This window comes from Colius striatus, chromosome 3 (genome assembly GCF_028858725.1).
Source record: "Colius striatus isolate bColStr4 chromosome 3, bColStr4.1.hap1, whole genome shotgun sequence".
NCBI classification, from domain to species: Eukaryota; Metazoa; Chordata; class Aves; order Coliiformes; family Coliidae; genus Colius; species Colius striatus.
Window position 1 is genome coordinate 34,347,500 of NC_084761.1, and position 17,985 is coordinate 34,365,484.

The 17,985-nt window shown below is 41.8% G+C and overlaps 1 protein-coding gene across 3 annotated transcripts in view; it reads left to right on the forward strand.

The window, feature by feature from the left end:
* Positions 1-5,429: 5,429 nt before the first annotated feature.
* SMAD1 (SMAD family member 1) overlaps positions 5,430-17,985 on the forward strand; it is a 47,692-nt gene continuing 35,136 nt past the window's right edge. The window contains exon 1 of one of the 3 annotated variants that reach the window (XM_061993027.1): positions 5,430-5,451. The gene's annotated coding sequence lies outside the window, so the exon portion shown is untranslated. The other 2 variants (XM_061993024.1, XM_061993025.1) reach the window with 2 other exon arrangements.

Sequence of the window (17,985 nt, forward strand, 5' to 3'; positions counted from 1 at the left end):
GGTGGTTTTTGCAACAAGATGTAACTGGGACAAGGACTATAAGAAGTTGAAAACAGTAATTAAAATGGAAGATAAGATGAATCTTAGTGGTATCTTCCAAGAAACCAGTAACAGAGCTAGGTTATTCCAGCCACGTAAATCATTTTTAAGCTGAGTGACTGAAAATAAATTTCATTTTAAAAGAACCAATAACATTTGGTTATATGGTGTCAATTATCTCTTGGTGTGGTGATAAGCCAAGAGAAGGTGAAACTACCTTCAAAAGCTTCTACATGGATGCAGGCAAGATCCAAAGAGAGAATCTCATTCTCTGGAAAGTTCAATACTGGTGTAGTACAATGGGCAGGAATACTGTGCTTCATGGTAACATGAGATTAGCTGTCAGAACAGAGTGCAACCTCCCTTCTTTACCAGTCCTGTGATATTGCTGGAGCAAAGTTTTTAACATCAGAAGCTGTAGCAAAAACAACCAATAAAGAAGAAAAGAGAATGCCCTGCTTAGTGCTCTGTTTCGGCCCAAACCTTTTTGATTCATAACTTTTAATAAGGCTGTTGGCAGCTTTATCTAGCTACATTAATCTTAGGAAATTAATTAATTTTGGTCTGAATCCCATAGTTTCAAGGGTGGAAAAGAGGAACGACTACTCAACCTGATCAAAGACCTTTCTGGTATCTTCAGATAGATTTATGACAGCAGCCTTATTTAATGTAACAGAGGGAAATACATGCAATAACCTTGTAAAATTATCAGTTCCACATTTATTCTATATAAATCCCACTTAATCATGATGGGCCAGTTTAGAAAGAACTTGTAAGAATGAAATCTGTTCTTTGTTCTTTTGCATATGAGAATGAGTCAGGAAACTAGGGCAAGTCCCAAGTAGACAAACTCATGAAGGGTTCAGTCTAGGAAATGTCCAGACACACCAAAGTAGGAGTACAAAGGGCACTCACATCACAACTTAGTTCTTCTTTTTTTGTATGTGACAAAAAAAGTGCCAGTTCAAAGCTTCTCTTCTTCTCTTTTGGATCTTGGCACTCAACAACAAGGACAGATCAACATCTGGCATAAAAAAAGCTTACTTTGGCTTCCACTGTGGGATGCAGAATTCACTTTTTGCGAGGATGGCACCCAACCAGTTCCCCCAGACACCAGCCTCCTTAAACAGCTCAAGGTACCACCATCCCAATGATTCTGCATCTTAAAGTGCTGGTGGTGGGCCTCTGTGCTCAGCCTTGGGCAGGTGCTTGGGGCTGCTGAGGCTGCTGTGTTTCTGCTGCTGCAGAGCAGGGGAACTGGGAGGGAGAGAGGTGGAGGGGATGGAGGGTGGCTCTGACAGCGTCTTTACGTCAGCTGCCCACAGATGTCAGCAGAGCAGGTGGGCAGCAGAGAGGGTGGATGGAAGGGCCACTGGGCTCTCTTTAATGTGGACACAGAGTGATGGTTCAGTAGCTCAGCTCTGTTCAGGCTGCCTCTGGAGGACACAGTTCAGTCAGCCTGTGCTACTGTACTACTGCTGTGGTGCAGGATTGAAGTATTCCAACTAGCTCAAACCCAAGTGCTCTTCTCAACAGTGGAAGTCAGCTCTGTGCTACTGTGGCCAGACAGATCCTTCACAGAATCATAAAATCATTACGGTTGGAAAAGACCTTTAAGACCATCGTGTCCAACCAGTAACCTCACACTGCCAAGCCCACTACTAAACTGTATATCTCTCAGCACCTCATCTATGTGTCTTTTTAATATCTCCAGGGATGGTGACTCCACCACCTCCCTGGGCAGCCTGTTCCAATACTTAATAACCCCCTCAGTGAAAAAGTTCTTCCTAATGTCTCCAGATGGGTTTAGGAAACCATACACATTTCTGCACTGTTACAATGACCTCCTAAAAATACTCCTTACCTTCTCCCACATGCTGTCTTCTCCCTGAGGCATCTTTCGCAAACAGATTTCTGTAGTTGCTAAACAATCTGCATATCCCATTTTAATAATGCTGAGGTGAGAGGCTTGTTTAATACTTTGTCTATTCAGATAAGAAGCAGACAAGCTATGAAGGCTAGGGGTTGATAAATTTTACCAGCCAACACCATAAAGAAGGAAATAATGAAATCAAGTATCCTTAGAAAGCTATTATTCTTCTCGACAGAACTGTCTCTTCTCTCTGAAGATTCTGTTGGTATTTTCCCACGCTTGGGCAACACTGTAATGGCTAAAAAGAAAATTACTACAGTGATTTTAATGTAAATAATAAGTTAGGTGTTTGATATAATTTAATTATGCATGAAACTCTGCTTTCTGGCAGAAACCTGGCGTACATAAAGGTTAGAGTTTAGAGCTAAACTGTCTCCAGAAGGTACTCTCTATCCCTGGAACCTCTTGAATGGCTGAGGCTAACAAGAAATATCAAATCATGGCCTACATGTAAGCTCTGATTCTAGACTAAGATTGAAAGTTGTTAATAGTATTAGCAGTATTAGTAGCAGTATCTCTTAAATATTTGTTACATAATAGTATGAAATATACATCATAATACCTTTTAGCACTCTGCCTTCTGATAAGCTGGTTTGGAGGCACAGATTTTAAAGGTGATAAGGCAGGTGCTTGGTGAGATGTTAAAAAGTGTGAGATTAAGGTTTTGTCTGAAAATTGTGTTAGGAATTTATTCATGCACGAACTCCATTATCATTCAGGTTTGCAGATCTTATGACTGGTAGCGTCATCGGATTGGACATCTAATCTGTTGAAAAGTCAGGCTGCTTACGAAAGGAATGGTTCTTCTCTTCCATGAAGAGCACTCACTTTTCCCAGAGTGCTCCAGCCTGTTTTCCCTGCACCAATCTGAATGACCATGTAGCTGCAGAGTAAAAAGAGAGAAAAAAAAAAAAGTCCTCTGTTGCCTCTTGACATAGCACAGTTACTCAATGCAGAGGAGGAACACCACTGTAGGAGTAGCATCAAGCTAGATAACCAGCTGTACACATCCCTCTGCTCTCCTTTGTAATTTTCCTCAAGTTTTCATTTTTCCTGCAGAAGAGCTAGCCAGATGTTAATGATATTTAATTAGGGCATGTTAAAAGTAGCTGATAGAATTCGAAGTGGTGAATGTACAATTAAGACAGTGCTGATACTGTTCACACAGAGAGTAAAGAGTTTGGACACGAAGCTACGAAGCTATGAGTTGAACGTCCTAAAGCAGGCAGCAGACCTGAAGTTTTGACTCGGCTGTGTACCAAAAGAAGCCTGGCCAGGAAAGCCTCATGGTAGATGTGTCCACGGCATGCTGTTTCTGCTTGCCCTCTGGTCTTCTCACACAACTGATCTGTCTGAAGCCAGTTCTAACCAGCTCTTTCCAGAACAACCATTCTTTTTAGGTAAAGGAGCATATTAATGTGATCCTTCCCAAGCCTCGATGTAAGTAGGAAATAATTTAATTCTCTCATGCCAAAGTGAACCAACCAGTCAACCCTAACAATAACAAAAGCAGTAAAAAAGTGGTTTTAACAAGACACCTGACAAACTGCAGTGCTTTCCTAATTATCTTCTTGTCATATCTGTTTAGTGTGAATCATGCACTGAATAGATACTTGAGCCACAAGAATCCAGCGGATGGAGCTTGCCACCTGCTCTGGTCCTACCAAGTCAGCCTGCAGGGCAGCAGGGAGGAAAGCAGAGCAGAGTGGAGCCATGCAGAGCAGAGCAGAGTGGCAAAGACCTTGAGCACATGTAAGGCCTTTCCACGTATTTCTATGCGAGGCTGCATCACCAAGACTGCCAAGCTCTTGAGGCAGATACTGCTCCTGCATCCACCACTCTTGGCCCAGGATACTTGGCTCTGATTTAAGCACTTCCACTACAAAAACCAATAGCAGTATCGTGTTTCTTCTGTACCTTGCTTGCAAATACCTTCATTACATTGACAATATGCAAAGACATTTTACTTTGTCTTGAGATAAATCTTTACTAGTTATATCCGCAGCCCAATGCTGCACTGCATCTGTTTACTCGCTAACTGTAGTTGCACACAGTACAACCACAAAGTAAAAGCTAAAGCTCATTACCAAAGTTCTCTCGTCTTGAACCATTTAAGATTCAAAACTGAAGCAGTAAAATACCAACTGTATTCCAGGCGTCCCCCATCAATATTACAGCATCATTCTGCGTAGGAGTTCCTTACTATCCGAGGGGGGTAGCATGCTACCTAACAACGTGGTACAATTTACCTGTTTACAATTGATACAGTATTTCTGTAGCAAAGAAATGGATGAACTTTAGATGATGAAGTTAGACGTGCTGATAACCTCCCGGCCACAAAACTGGGTATTTTTAACTACTGTTGACATGCTCCTTTTGTGACCTTGGAAGCCATTCCAGTTCTGTGTCTTCAGACTTGTAATGCACCTCAGTGGGCAGGTGGGCAAGTCCAGGACTACTGGTCATCGGGTAGAACTCTCAAGGCCTTAACTTCTCTGAGCTCCAGTTTTGCTGAGTTTTAAAGTGAGGTAAATACCATACCTAGAACTTCATATACTCGTGAAAATTTACTGGTATAAATATAGAGATGTAATTATGCCAATATAGGTGTACCATAACATTTTGCCATGTAGAAACATGTTGCACTTGTTACTTCATATCTCCTTCCAGGAATGATGACTGGGTAAGAGCCAAACTATTTGTGAAAGGATCAGTTTCGGTTCAATCCTACCTGCACTACGCCCATCTGAGTATGGTAAAGATCCTGTAAATGCAGTAGGTGAGAAAGACTTCCCATTCCTTGAGTGGGCTGACAACTTTCAGCTAGATCCACTTCCAAGAAGACACTTGCAGATTCAAATAGAGTTCACATACATTTCAGAGAGCCACAAGAATGAGATGTCATTGCTCTATATCTGATTGCATCAGAAACCTGTGCACTTTAATAGGTTTTCTTGCATAAATTGGGAGTAACTACAACAATACCTATGTCCAGGATGAGGTCCCTGTGCCAGGCACCCTGGGATAAAGAGAGGTCTGTTATGGGACGACATAATGGCAATTACCTAAATACTTAGAATAGTCTAAGTCCGGAACTGAAAAGGCAAGAAGAGCAAGAGTCAGGATTAAATCCGTCAGTGTTACAGACATTAACTTCTGAGCCTTCCTTAAAGCCATAGCTGCCGGAGCATCTCAGCCACGCTCCAGCGCGTCCATAAGCGCCTTTTAAACCTCCGCCAGCCGCAAGGGCCGCCAAGCTAACGCGGCCGAGGCTGTGCCCGTGGGGCTGAGACAGCGGGGCGCGGCGGGTGAGGTGAGCTAAAGCCGCCTGAGCACCTCGCCGCGCTCCCGCTCCCGGGGCCGCGCCCGCGGGGCGGCCGCTCGGCAGCGGCGGGCGCAGCTGCGCTCCTAGCGGGGCCCGGCGGCCCCAGCCGCGCGCGGCGGGGGCGGTAATTTGGAGAGGATCCCTTGCCGGGCCGGTGCGTGAGCGTGTGTGTGAGTGCGAGCGAGCGGCGCGCTGGCAGCGGGGCGCGCGCGGCGGCTGGGCGGCTCCGACTGCCTGACGCCAGCGAGAGCGGAGCCATCGGGCGCGGAGGCAGCGCGAGCGCGGGGCTGCCGCGGCGGCCAGCGGAGCCCCCGGCTGCCCCGGCCCCCCCGCCAGCGCCCGGCAGCCGGTAACAACTTCGCGTCCCCTCGCCTTTTCCCCGCTCGCCCCGCCGTGCGGCCGTGCCTGCGTCGTCCTCCTCCTTTCTCTTCCCCCCCTCCCCCCCACCGCTCCCCCGGCCGGTCTCCGGCTCCGGGGCAGGGTGCGGGGGCGCCGCGCCGCAGCGAGCCTGGGGGAGCGACTCCTCCGCACTGCGAAGGGAGCGCAGCTCTGCTCTCCTTCCCCTCTCCTCTCCGGCATGATGGCGTCCCTCTGGCAGACCGGGGGAGACCCTGCGCCGCTTCCCCGCCGGCCGCTCCCGGCTCGAAGTTTGTGGGTAGGTGTCGCCTCGGGCCCGATGGGAGGGAGAGCCCTTCCCCGCCGGGAAGCTGCTCTCCTCCTCGGCGAGCCCCGGGCCGGGGACGCTCCGCAGCCGCCGCCCGGCCCTGGCCCCATTGTGCGCCCGGCGGGGGGACGCGGCGGAACCCTGATCAGACGGGGCAAGTGACCTCCTTTGTTTTGGTGGGGGAAAAGCCTTTCGCCTCCTGCCTCGGCTGATCTATATCCCCATCCATTTAATGCTTCCCCACTCTCCTTTTTTTCCCGCGGCCCCCTTCTCCTCTTTTTTTTTTTTCCCTTCCCCTTTTCTCTTTAGTGACAAATCTGTGCTTAGAGGTCAAGGAAAGTTCACTCTTTTTTTCTTCCCTGTTAGAAGGTTCGGATGCATGAAATTTTTCCCCCTCCTCAATGTAGTTTCTTCCAATACTTGGCCTCTGCCGCCAACTAATCTTATCCTGAATATAGATCTTTAAAGCTTATTAAAATTTACTGGTGTGGAAATATCCAGTCATGCGTTCGAAAGGATCTAGGCCAAATACTGACTTTTAAAAAAAATATATAAACTGAAGTCAGCAGGAGTTCTGATAGAGGAAGGGTTGCTGTGCTCTGTCTTTTGTTAGTAGGTCAATCTTAAGAAGATATATGTTGTAATTTTACAGTTTGCTTTTATGTGTCTGAATAATGGGAACTTGTTCCATAAAATTGCCATTATTTTGTTGTATTTTAGGGAAAAAATGATGCTCACTGTGTGTTTAAAAAAAAAAAAAAAAGGTAACAGTTCTATTTAGGGAAGGTGGAGTATTGTTAGATCCGGGTGGGGAGGAGTAAAAGTAGATGTGTGTTTCAGATACAAGAAAAATGGAAAAGATAATTGCATGAAACATGTCACTGTTTAATGGATGTTAGTGTTTAAAGATATGGCATCTTGAAACTAACATGCTTAGCAAAAAGCAGTACTTCAACATGTCGGAGCTGATAAACATTCAAATCTCTTTTTTTACACAGAGGAGAAGTCAAAAGAGAATGCTTTCTGTATTTTTTTTTTTCTCCCAATAGTTATATGTGTTTTTAAGCAGCACACAGAGCTCACTTTTCTTTGAAGCCATGTGTCTGTTATTCTGCTAGTTGTCATTAGGGCTGTCTGAACCTTGTCCTGTCAAACAATAAGAACAAATCATGTGAGGGAACCTGAGGTGTCAACGTTGACTTAATTTTTTTCTTGTTAGTAATTACTCCACTGAATTATGAGAGATGAGTTTGTTAGTTGCAGCTGATTAATACTCATTTTGTATCTCACTGAACCAGTGAGCAGTGCTATGAAGCTTTTAAAAAAGAGGTGTTCACTGGATCTTAGTGCAAGTTTTGAGTGCTTGCTTCTGTACACCGATTGGAAGAGCATCAGGCTGAAAATGAAAGATATGTAGACCTTTTTGAAGTTCTTGCTCTGTTCTTAGGGATGAAATTTTGCCATTTACTTCAGACTGTTTGTTGGTGCTTGAGAGAAATTCACCTTGATTTGGATGATCCAAAAGCCTTCCACAGCTACCAGAGAGGATCAGTTCAAGGCATGATCAGGTTACCCTAAGGGCAGGGATTTGTCCTTGCTTTGGTTTTGACCCCATCAACCATTGGTTATGTAATCAAATACATTTTTTCCTGCTCTGTCCGTTCAACTTGCCTTTTTGCGTACCTTTCAAGATGTGATGATCCAATACATTACAGAGAAATGACTGAATAAACAGCTGGAGATGTTTCTGTATAAATATTAACTATGAAATCAAGTGTTTGAAAGCAGATGAGTTTAGTATTTGTGTTTCGTCTGTAGTATGAACAGAAAGTAAAGAGTTGAATGTAAAGAAAGGCAATACAAAGGTTAATAAAAGTGCTGCTTGTGTTTCTGAATACTGGGAAATTATTCAGGTTATAAGTTGCAGTCCTAGTGTAAAGATTTAAAATTAAAAAATGAAGGCATTGTGTCTTTTTTTTTCTTTAATTGAAGCATGAGTGCATATTACGTATAGCCAGTGTTCTGCTCTGTGAAGCCCAACTTGTATGTATAAAATAAAAGCTCATTTGAGTAGTCTTACAAGCCTAATGGAGGCATCATCTCAGCTTTATAAATAATGTAAGTTGTGTATAGTGTGGAGTCCCCAGAGACTGCAGAGAAAGCATCATTACTAGCCTTTTCAACCTGCTGGAGATCTTAAATTGATTTACAGCACTGAACTGGTGCAAAATGATACATCAGGATGACACAGGGTCAACCTGTAAAAGTCTATGATGTGAGCCCGTTAGTTCAGTCATCATAATTAAACCATATTATGAGGCCAGTGAAGCAAGTGTCTGTGATGTCCCATTATGCTTCAGATATGGGTGGTTTAATCAAATAAAGTGAGCACTGCGTTTATTATTTAAGTTATGCAAAGAGTTGTTGAAATTAAAACCCATGGCCCCATGAAGAATAAATACTGAGCTAATTTAGGTTGACTTTTAAGCTCTTGCAGCAAGTGAAGTAGATGAAGGGATGTGCAGCTTGGAGGAGTATGTGGGGGAAGTGGTTATGAGTGAGTATCTCTGAATTTTATATATCCTTTTTCAAGCCTCAGAATCAACTAGACTTTACCTGCAGATCATGCTATTAGATATCAAACGGACAAACAGGCAAACAAGGTAATGGTTTGGGGTTTTATTTTTCCTTAGTATTTTTATCCTTCTAGAATTTGTAACTCTTAAAATGTTCCTGCAGATCAGAGTTCTTGTGTAAGATAAAGCATCTTAGACAATCTTGAACGATATGACCAAACTTGTTCTGGAACAGAGACTGTAATTTTAAATATGGGTTGACATAGGTCACCCTACATTTCTTAATGAAGGCAACTGTGGGTTCAGAGTTGTGTTTCTTCTCTAAGTAGCTTAGAAAGTAGCATGCTGCAGATGTTTATTATATAACAAGCATTTTACCATCTTAGGCCTTGCTGTTTCTGCTCATAAAATCACTGTGAACTGTTTTGGGAAAATCCTGTTAAAACTCCCTTTTCGTCTTTCTACTAGTCAGTATACAGCTTGGGGGTTTGAGAGTTTTGCATGTGTTAGTGGTTAAACCAACTCCTTGTACCTGAATTAGTGGAATTCTGCACTGCAACTCCAGAGTTTCTCCCAGCCAAGAAAGAGACATGTCTCTTATTTTTAGTCACAAATGTAACACAAAATTTTCTTTTGAATCGCTAGTGGTGAGAGATCGTTAGTCTCCAGGTTCAGTTGCATCTCAACAGCATGTACTTTAGTGAAGGTGCCTTCTGAATTGCATGTAAAAGAGTTCAAGCTTGCTTTTGGGTGCAGTGTCTTACAAAATGTGGATGTGGAGCTCTCTTCTACTGTGTCAATGCAGCTGAATGAATGAAACTACCTTCTTGAAGACTGAGTCATAAAAACTGTAAAAATGAAAAATGAAAATCAGATTTCACAACTTACCTTAGAGTTAGTGAAGCGATTGTGGTGCTTTTGTTGTTGTTTTTGAATTTCTGGGTTAGGTTTTGATGACACATTCACCCATTTGTGTTCCCAGGGGAAAGGTCTGTTCTGCCTATAAAAACATCACTTGTTTCCCTCTAGTAGCTGCAGAGTATTCTTCCACTAGCCTTTCTTCTGTGGGTCTCAAAAAATTGAATACATACAAGTCTTAATAAAAATGCTGTGCGGTTCCTACAAGTTCACCGTTGAAGTTTACTGAACAGAAAATTTGAGTTTAAAACATAAAGACCATATTGGCAAGCATGCCTTGAACTACTAGTGACTTAAAGGCTCATCTACAAAGGCATCTTGCACTTCTCCAGCTATTTTGCACAAGCTATGATGGCATAACTTTAGAACAGCATAGAGGGTTTTTATGTTAGAATGGTGGTTTTCTGTTGGGGTGGGAAAGAAGTTACTTTAATACTTTTCAATTGATATAGTTGTATCCCTAAAGGCTGTTATATGACTCTATTAGAATGTCCCTGTGCTTCAAGATTCAAAATAACCAGAGAAAATGTAAAGATTTGGCCTTTTGTGAAAGGCTTTGCAGAGGGTGGATTCAGGGATGAGGAGAAGGACACTCGACTGCTAATGCCTGCCACAAAGATCCTTCTCCTGGGACAAATGTTAATTTGTATTATAGGAGCTTTTTGATTTTGTGTGTGCTTGGGTGGGGGGCACCTTAGTTTCTTTAATGGGATGGAGGAGCCAAACGTTTCATAGAATAAACAGGCTAATTTTAAGGAATGTGAAACTTTTTCCAGAATGAACCCAGAGGGTATGGGGTATCCTCGGCTTTGGATTTATGCTTGCGTGTGCTGGCTTTGCAAGAGCCTCTTAATTGAATAGAAACACGAATTGAGCACATTACTTCTGATTAGTCTGTGTGAGGTCAAATATTCGGTGCACGTAAGGATGAACTCTGCAGAGTTGTGCAAGTAGGTCCACTTTCACTTTTTTTTATTATTTTGGGGAAGGAGGGAGCATTTGTATTGGGTCCTGTGGCACTGGGATTGCTGTGGTGGAAGCGTTGCACATTACGGTGGTACCCTATGTGTGGCACAGCTGCTGGGTTGAGCTGTCATTAAATAACAAAGTTTTCTGCAAGGACAGAGTCCTTTGTTCAGTTGTGCTGTTCTTGTAAGCACTGTATCTTGGGAGACTGTGTGAAAACTGAGTTTAGATCAAGAGTTGGATCTTTTTTCCCTCTGTAGACCTTACAATGTAGGGAACCTGATGAGTGCAGCTATTCTGGACAGTTGCACAATTCAGTCTTTCGAACATAGCTCTGTAATTGTTCTCATCTGTATGTCACTTTTATTTCAATATGGAGTATCCCCTGAGAGAGTGATATTACAGTAGATGTCACCAGTCTTTTTCATTTTGTTCTTCTCTCACCCTTCCCCTAGCATGCATGGGTGAAGTCTTAAGTACAAGGAGGAAAACAAATTCTTTTTAAACATGTCTTCATATAAGTCATTATATTTAGGCACTGTGCAAAGCAGTATCATCCAAAGGCAACTATTATGTTGACTTGGCATGTAAGCAAATCATTAATGTGGCTCACCAGTGATTTCTGCAGCATTATTTCATATTTCTGTGCTTTAAAAGGGAAGGCTTTTCCCAACATGGTAGCAGATGAGACTAGCTGAATAAGTTAGTGTACAGAGTCTGAATTACATCATGTAAGAGGATTTAAAGATATTTTAACTTGTTTTTCTCATGATAATAATCAAAATGCCAGTCCACATCGAAGTGATCTATGGACTCTCATTCCAATATTGGGAAACTTGGAAATACATTACAACTTTTTTACAATGCTAAAGTGATTGTAGAGACAATCATGAGAGTTTTCACTGTTTTCTTGCTTCTGTCTCCAGCATGGGTGTAAGAATCACGTCTGTCCTCCAGCTTCAGCTGATGGACCTTTTTTCAGTGCTGGGAGTTATTGTTACAGAGGAGGCTGAAAATGTATCCTCTTAATGCAGGTCTTGTGCCTGAGTTAGGTTGGGTTTCAGTATTCGAAGTGTTGCAGAGTTTCTTACACAGAGGTTGCCAGACTGATGCACATGTTTAAAATCTTGTCTAGGTAGATAAAAACAAAAAACCATGTGTGCACATGGTTTTTAACAGCTGACATTTAGGTAGCAGGTCAAAAAGTTTTCAATGAATTCAGAGAATCCTTCATGTTCAGATTGCTTGAGGCATGCAGTGACCACAGTTGATCATACTTTTCCTTCTTTTCTCCCTCACATTATTCAATATTGGGAATTAGTATCTCATTCTTTTGTGCTTACATGAAAGACTGATTTACTGAGGATATTATTCTTGTAAGTAATTTCAGATTTGATTTCAAGCATGTTAAGGCACTGACAATAATAGCAGATTTCTGCCTGGTGTAGTGTCATGAAACCAGGACATGAGACTCTTGAAAGATACCTTGTTCTTACGCTGGTGTGTATGTAGGTGTGCTGCATCAGTGTGTGCACATATGAATGCCTAAAACAACATTTGCTGCTGTTGAAAATTAAATTGTTTAGATCAAATAAAGGTAGACTAAATCTATATATGGTTGACAACAGCCTGTAGATTTATCAAGGTGTGTGTATATAATAACTGTTTAAGCAGTATTTAAGTATTTATATATAAATGTTTAAAAGCATAAAGTCAGGGTTAAAGACAAGGTAAATAACTGGAGAATTGTGTTGCAACAAACTGTGTCTTCCACTTAAATGTGTTTCTAAGGGTAATAGGAGGAGGAAACATCTGCTGTTTGGTCAGATGCTTTTAATGAGTTGCATATTTGGCTTTATTCTATCAATATGTTTCACTTTTGTATCTATTAGGTTTCATTTGAATATTAACATGGGAGGAATTAAATATCCTTGCTGTCTTACATGTATCTTACTAGTAATGACTTGAGCTGACATGTTGAGAGATGAAGTAAGTGGCTTATAGCTAGCTGTATTTCCCAAGGCAGTGGAGACAAGACTCACAAAAATTCTCTCTAAGACAGATTTGGAAGTACTGTGTGTGAGACGGGGTGGAAGGTAGCATGGAACTGACATCTGCTGTTTCACTTCATGGTTTAATTCTTTGTGATGCCCTATAAATAACAAAACATAAGAGTAGCAAAAGTGTACAGGTTGGGATTTTCTTTGTTGTTTTTTAACTCTTTGTCTTTCTTTTCATTCTGACCCTCTCAAGATATTTTGGTAGGACAAGAATTTGGCATAACAGCTTTGCTTACAATTGTCCAGTTGCCTTTTTTTTCTAAGGGCTTCTGAGCTGTATTGCATGAAACACAAAAGTTACTTTCAACGTGGGCCACTAGCACCCACTTAGGAGTGGAGATTTTCCTCATAGATCCTGAAAAGTTGCTAAAACTGACTTACCAAAAAAACCAGTTCTGTTTGGTGAAGGGCCTTTTTTTCTTGATATCTAAATGCTCTGTTGTGAAATTCACTATCTTTTTACCACTGTTGTGATTTTCTTAATGAAATCTTCTTTGGAGAAAGCATGTTTGGTTTGGTTTTATTTTAACACAGAGAGGACTTTAGGGAGGACTTCTTTCAGGTTAGTACAACTACACAGTGTCACATTTCTATGTATATTAAATTAATTCTTGCTTTTGCAGGTAGGCTGGAAGACAAGCAGTATGGAATATGGCAAGGGATAGTCACGGTTGCTGAAGGTAGCTGGTGTTACAGTGATGAGCATGATACGCCAGCCTCTGTAAATCAGAATCTTTTATCAGCTCACAAACAGTAAAAAGAAGTGTGGAAAAGTAACTTCTTGCATTTTAATGGAACAAAGACACACAGGAACCCGAACTTTAAGGGTACAAGCAGTGAAAGAAGCATGAGTGAGGCAACTCAGAAGACTTCTGGATGCTTTGAAAATACTCTGGGAGTTACATTAAATTTGAAGAGGGGTTATTTTTCTCTGCTTTGCCTTTTGCTCTCTGGTTTGTATTTGAAATTCTTAGAAGTACAGTAAGGTCACAGGCCATTTTAAATAGGACTTGTTGAAATGGTCAAAATTGGGGAAACAAAGTTATCTGATGGACATTTTAGTCATACTTCATGAGTGGAAATCTGAAAAAAAATCTTCTATCCTCTATTGAGATGTATGAATTTTGATTAATAGCACTGAATTCTTCAAGCTTGACTTCCTGGTGAAAATGCTATGTTACTTTAAAAAGCAGTGCTCTCATGACTCTGCCTATGCACAGCAAATAGAGTTTGGTCCCTACCTCTTTTATCTAGTACCACTCAATGAGATTTTGTATTTGTACCGAGGCAAACAGGGTTGTATCCAGTTTTCCTGAAGCAGCTGTTTTTCTGATGTAGACCCAATTCTTGTTTTTAAATTATTAGCAGGTGGTTGTTTTGAGAACTTCACAGAATCACAGGATGGCTGAGATTGGAAGGGACTTCAGGACGACATCTGGTCCAACCCCCTGCTTAGGCAGGACTGTCTCAGTTGCTCAGAACAATGTCCAAATGGCACTCTCTTTTTTTTTTCTTTTTTTTTTTCAGTAGTATGACAACATCATTGTTGTTTCACGACAGAGCTGAAAGTAGACTTTACCTAGACCTTGTAGACCTGACAACATGTACACGAGGACTTCAAGGATTGTTAGATATGTAATGGGATTACACTGGTTTAACTTCAAATGTGTAGTCTTTGAGGAATCTCAAACACATCTGAACAGTGTGATGTGCTGCGCAGAGAGGGAAGAGGGAGATGAGTGAGACAGGAATTCAACTCTTGTTTTTACTGATGTCTCATCATTTGTCTTCCATGTTCAGGACCAGAGCTTCATCTCCCTTCACACAGTCTCTTGGTCTTTCCTTTTGTCATCAGACACTTCTACTTTTTATCATTGAGGAGATTGAAAGAACAGACGTTGATTGTGTCTTTGTTCTGCTAATTACCGGGTGAACGCAGTGCTGAACTACGCTATTTTGAAAAATGTGAATTTTGATCTTGATGAATGTCTCGTAAAACCTGCCTTACATGTTGGTTGCCATCTCAGCTATTACTGTTTCCAGTTTTGCATTTTTGCCTGCTACTGGCTTTACAGTCTGGCATACTTGGTAGCAGACCCTTTATTATCCATGCTAGCAAGTGTCAGTGTTAAGTGCTTCTACTTGGATGTAGTAGCCAGAGGAAAAGTCTTTGTCTTTATTAACTTAAAAACTTAAGATAACATTTATAATTATGTTTCTGTAATGTGTCATATTAGATTTCATCTGGAAAATATAAATACTTTTAGCTTAGAACTCTATAGTGTGCGGTGTTTTTGAACAGATGAATATGAAACCACTCTTCTTTTTTTTCCTGAAGTTTGCAGTCGAGTTAGATCAGAAGGCTGGTAGCAGAGGAGGGTTGAAGTACTTGCTAAAGCATTTCATTATTCAGAACCAGCTAGGGCAGAGCTCATTGCTCTGGATGTGAGATGGGGTTTTACAAATCTACTGAAGTACTGATTGATGTCTGAGTGTGAGCTAATCTTTGTCCTGGATATCATTTGAAATGGGAATGGGGAGGGGTGGCAGATCCACAAGATGGAGAGAACTGTTTAACAGTTTGGCTCCTTTCAACCCCAGCCACAGATTTCTTTGTGTATGCTGGCTGGCTTTGGTGCTCATCTGGCTTTGAGCTGATCCAGCTGTTCTGCAGAACATCTTGGGTTTGATTTTGCCAGGTTAGGAAGGTGAATTGGCTGACAGACTGTAAGTACAGGGGAAATTTTGTTGAAGTACCAAATCTGGCACAAGGGAGTAAAGGGAAACCTTTTTCTTTTTGGGCATGAGCAAGCCATTAGAGCTGCTCATCTGCTTGTGGAGCTGTGACCTTACTGGCCCAAGGTGGCTGTTGGAGGTAGCCAGTTATAGACGAGTACTGTATTACTCCCAGATGAAGACTTCCTTAATATGCTTGCCAAGGAAAGGTCTAATTCACAGGGTTTTTTTCCCAGATACTTACGTTGGTGATTAGCATGGTGAGGTTAGACTGCCAACAGTTACGTCAGTCACAAAGCCCCAGTGTAGTTATATTGGCAGCAAAACGACAATGATTAATGATACGGTGTATTTTATGAGGGGTGAGGGAGGATGGATGAGGAGGAACACTTAAACAAGCTTTTCTGGTCAAGTGCTGTTTTGCTAGTTAAACTGCAAGCTACATTATAAATGTTTCTCTAGTTTAATGCATCTGTTTGAGCAGAGCACATCTAGTGCACATTCTGTATGAGATAGGACAAATGTTTTTCCTCATGGGGGAGAAGATTATCCCCAAAGTTTTAACTTACTAGTAGTGGAAACTTTCTTTTCCTTGTTAGAGGATGAAATAACTTGATACAACTGGCAGCATTATCAGGTCCTGGCAGGTACTGTTAGCAGTGTTATCAAGAAATTAGAGAAAAGTGAAATATTAAATCCATTAAAATCTCCTTTGTAAGACCAGGCTGGTGTAACCAGATATAACTGACAGTGAAGATAATTAGGGCACCTGAAGCTGATGTGTGTTGTAAGCTACACTGTGTGTAGCTTTCCTGGGTTATGCACCACTGCATAAGGCACGTGGAAATTTCTGTCTTTCAATCCACTTTCCTGAGAAGAAATTTAGAAAGCGCATATTTTAATAGTATGTGGGAAGTGTGTTTAGAAACACTTTTTCTTGTTACTTGTAGCTATTTAATGTCTTAGAACATTGCATCTTTTGTAAGATATTTCTTACCTTCAAGGAATTAGACTATCTACAAATTTAAAATATTAACTTTAGGTATTTTCCCTAATGGCAACACTGGAGTGAGATTCATGCTGAATTAATTCCCTTGTAGCCTTTAGTTGTGCCAAGGAACTATGCAGACCCTTGGGAACCTGGCTGTAATTTATTTTTTTTTCCTCTGGTTTGGCTACAGCTTCTCTTAAGTTTTGTTCTGTGCAGAAAACATCACCTAATGTAACTGACATAAACACTTCAGGGATACTTACCACAATTTACTCTTCCCTTTGCCCTTGTCCCCACTAGTTTATCAGCTACGACTCTTGCTCATGGTCAGACCTACTGCATCTCCTGTGGTTTGAGAACACTGTGCAGTTCAGAACAAGGAACACTGGTGGCAGCCTGCTTTCCTCAAGTCTCATATTTCTGAATATTTCCATCACACTATGGGCTGTCTTCTTGCCTCCCCTGACTTGGGACATCAAGGCTCTCAATCTTCCAAGCCAGCCAAGAAGTCAAGGTCCTTTAAGCCTAAGAGCCCGTTATCTCAAGAACTGGGTTCAGCCCCAGAATTAAAGGCATCTGGACTGTCAGCTTAAAGACAAAGGACCTGAAATCTGTGTGTTCTTGTGTACTAGCTTTCATCTTAGAGGTAAGTAGTCTTGGAAAGCTACAAGTCCTGGAATTCTATTCTTGCAGTCTCATTTTGTGATGTATTTGGGGCTTGGAGTCCTTCTGTCCTCTGTACTAGGACAGCTATGACTGTTTGTACAGTAGCAGACAGCAGTGAAAAACTTGGGAAGCATTATGGTTATTTTACCTATCCTGCTGCTAACACTGCAGAGCATGTGGTGTTTAGGAAGTACTGTGTTTTGGTCTCTCAACTGTAAGGTTACTGTACTGCAGCTTTGCAAAACCTGAATTTTGAAACTTTAAAGTGGTCTTTGAACTTCATGGTGGAATGAAGTAATAAGTTGCCTTAACTTCGTATGCAGAGTCATACAGGCTCTGTTAATAAAAAAAAAGCTTGCAGATAAGGAAAGGTTGCTGAGTAATTCTTTATGTGGCTTGATTCCACTTCTAAAATCATAAAAAGCTTACAGATAACCAGGGGATCAGATATTTCCTCGTGTTGTGAAACTTCTGTATTCCAGTAAGCAATGTAGGAGGATATCTCCCACTTCCTTTTAAGCTATGAGGTTCCCAAGTGCTGTATGACCTGTCAGTTCCTATCTGTGGGCTGAAGCCTTTGTATGAAACCCTCCATAGCCTTGATCTCAGGGATATAAGAAAACAGTTTGATGTGAGATTTTGCAGATGTCCTGGCACAGGGTTGTGACAGCTGCTTTTGCCTCATCCCACAGGTTTTTTGGATCTCTCAGACTCCTCACATATGGCTGAGTCCTTGTTTTGTGCTGTTGGAATGGAAATGGTGTGTTTGTGACTTCTGGGTCTGTGCTTGGCTGTTCTCTCACAGCAGTAGTTAGGAGGTACTTTTGGCTGTGATCAGTAGCAGAGCTGTACTCTGGTCTCATCCTGGTGCCTTTGCACTCTGGCCAGTTGCTGCAGTGGTCATCGGTTTCTGCTCAAGGCAAGCTGCCTCTAGCCAAGTGACTTACTGCCCTTTTCCTCCATGGCATGGAGGTATTTCCTGGGGTAACAGCAAGTACTGTCACAGAGCTGTTTTAGTGCCATCCTGTCAGCAAATGTTTTGTGCTCGTGGTCACCTCTCTGGCCCTCTCTGTCTGACATTTGCCTCACAATCAGTAGTTTTCAAGAGTTT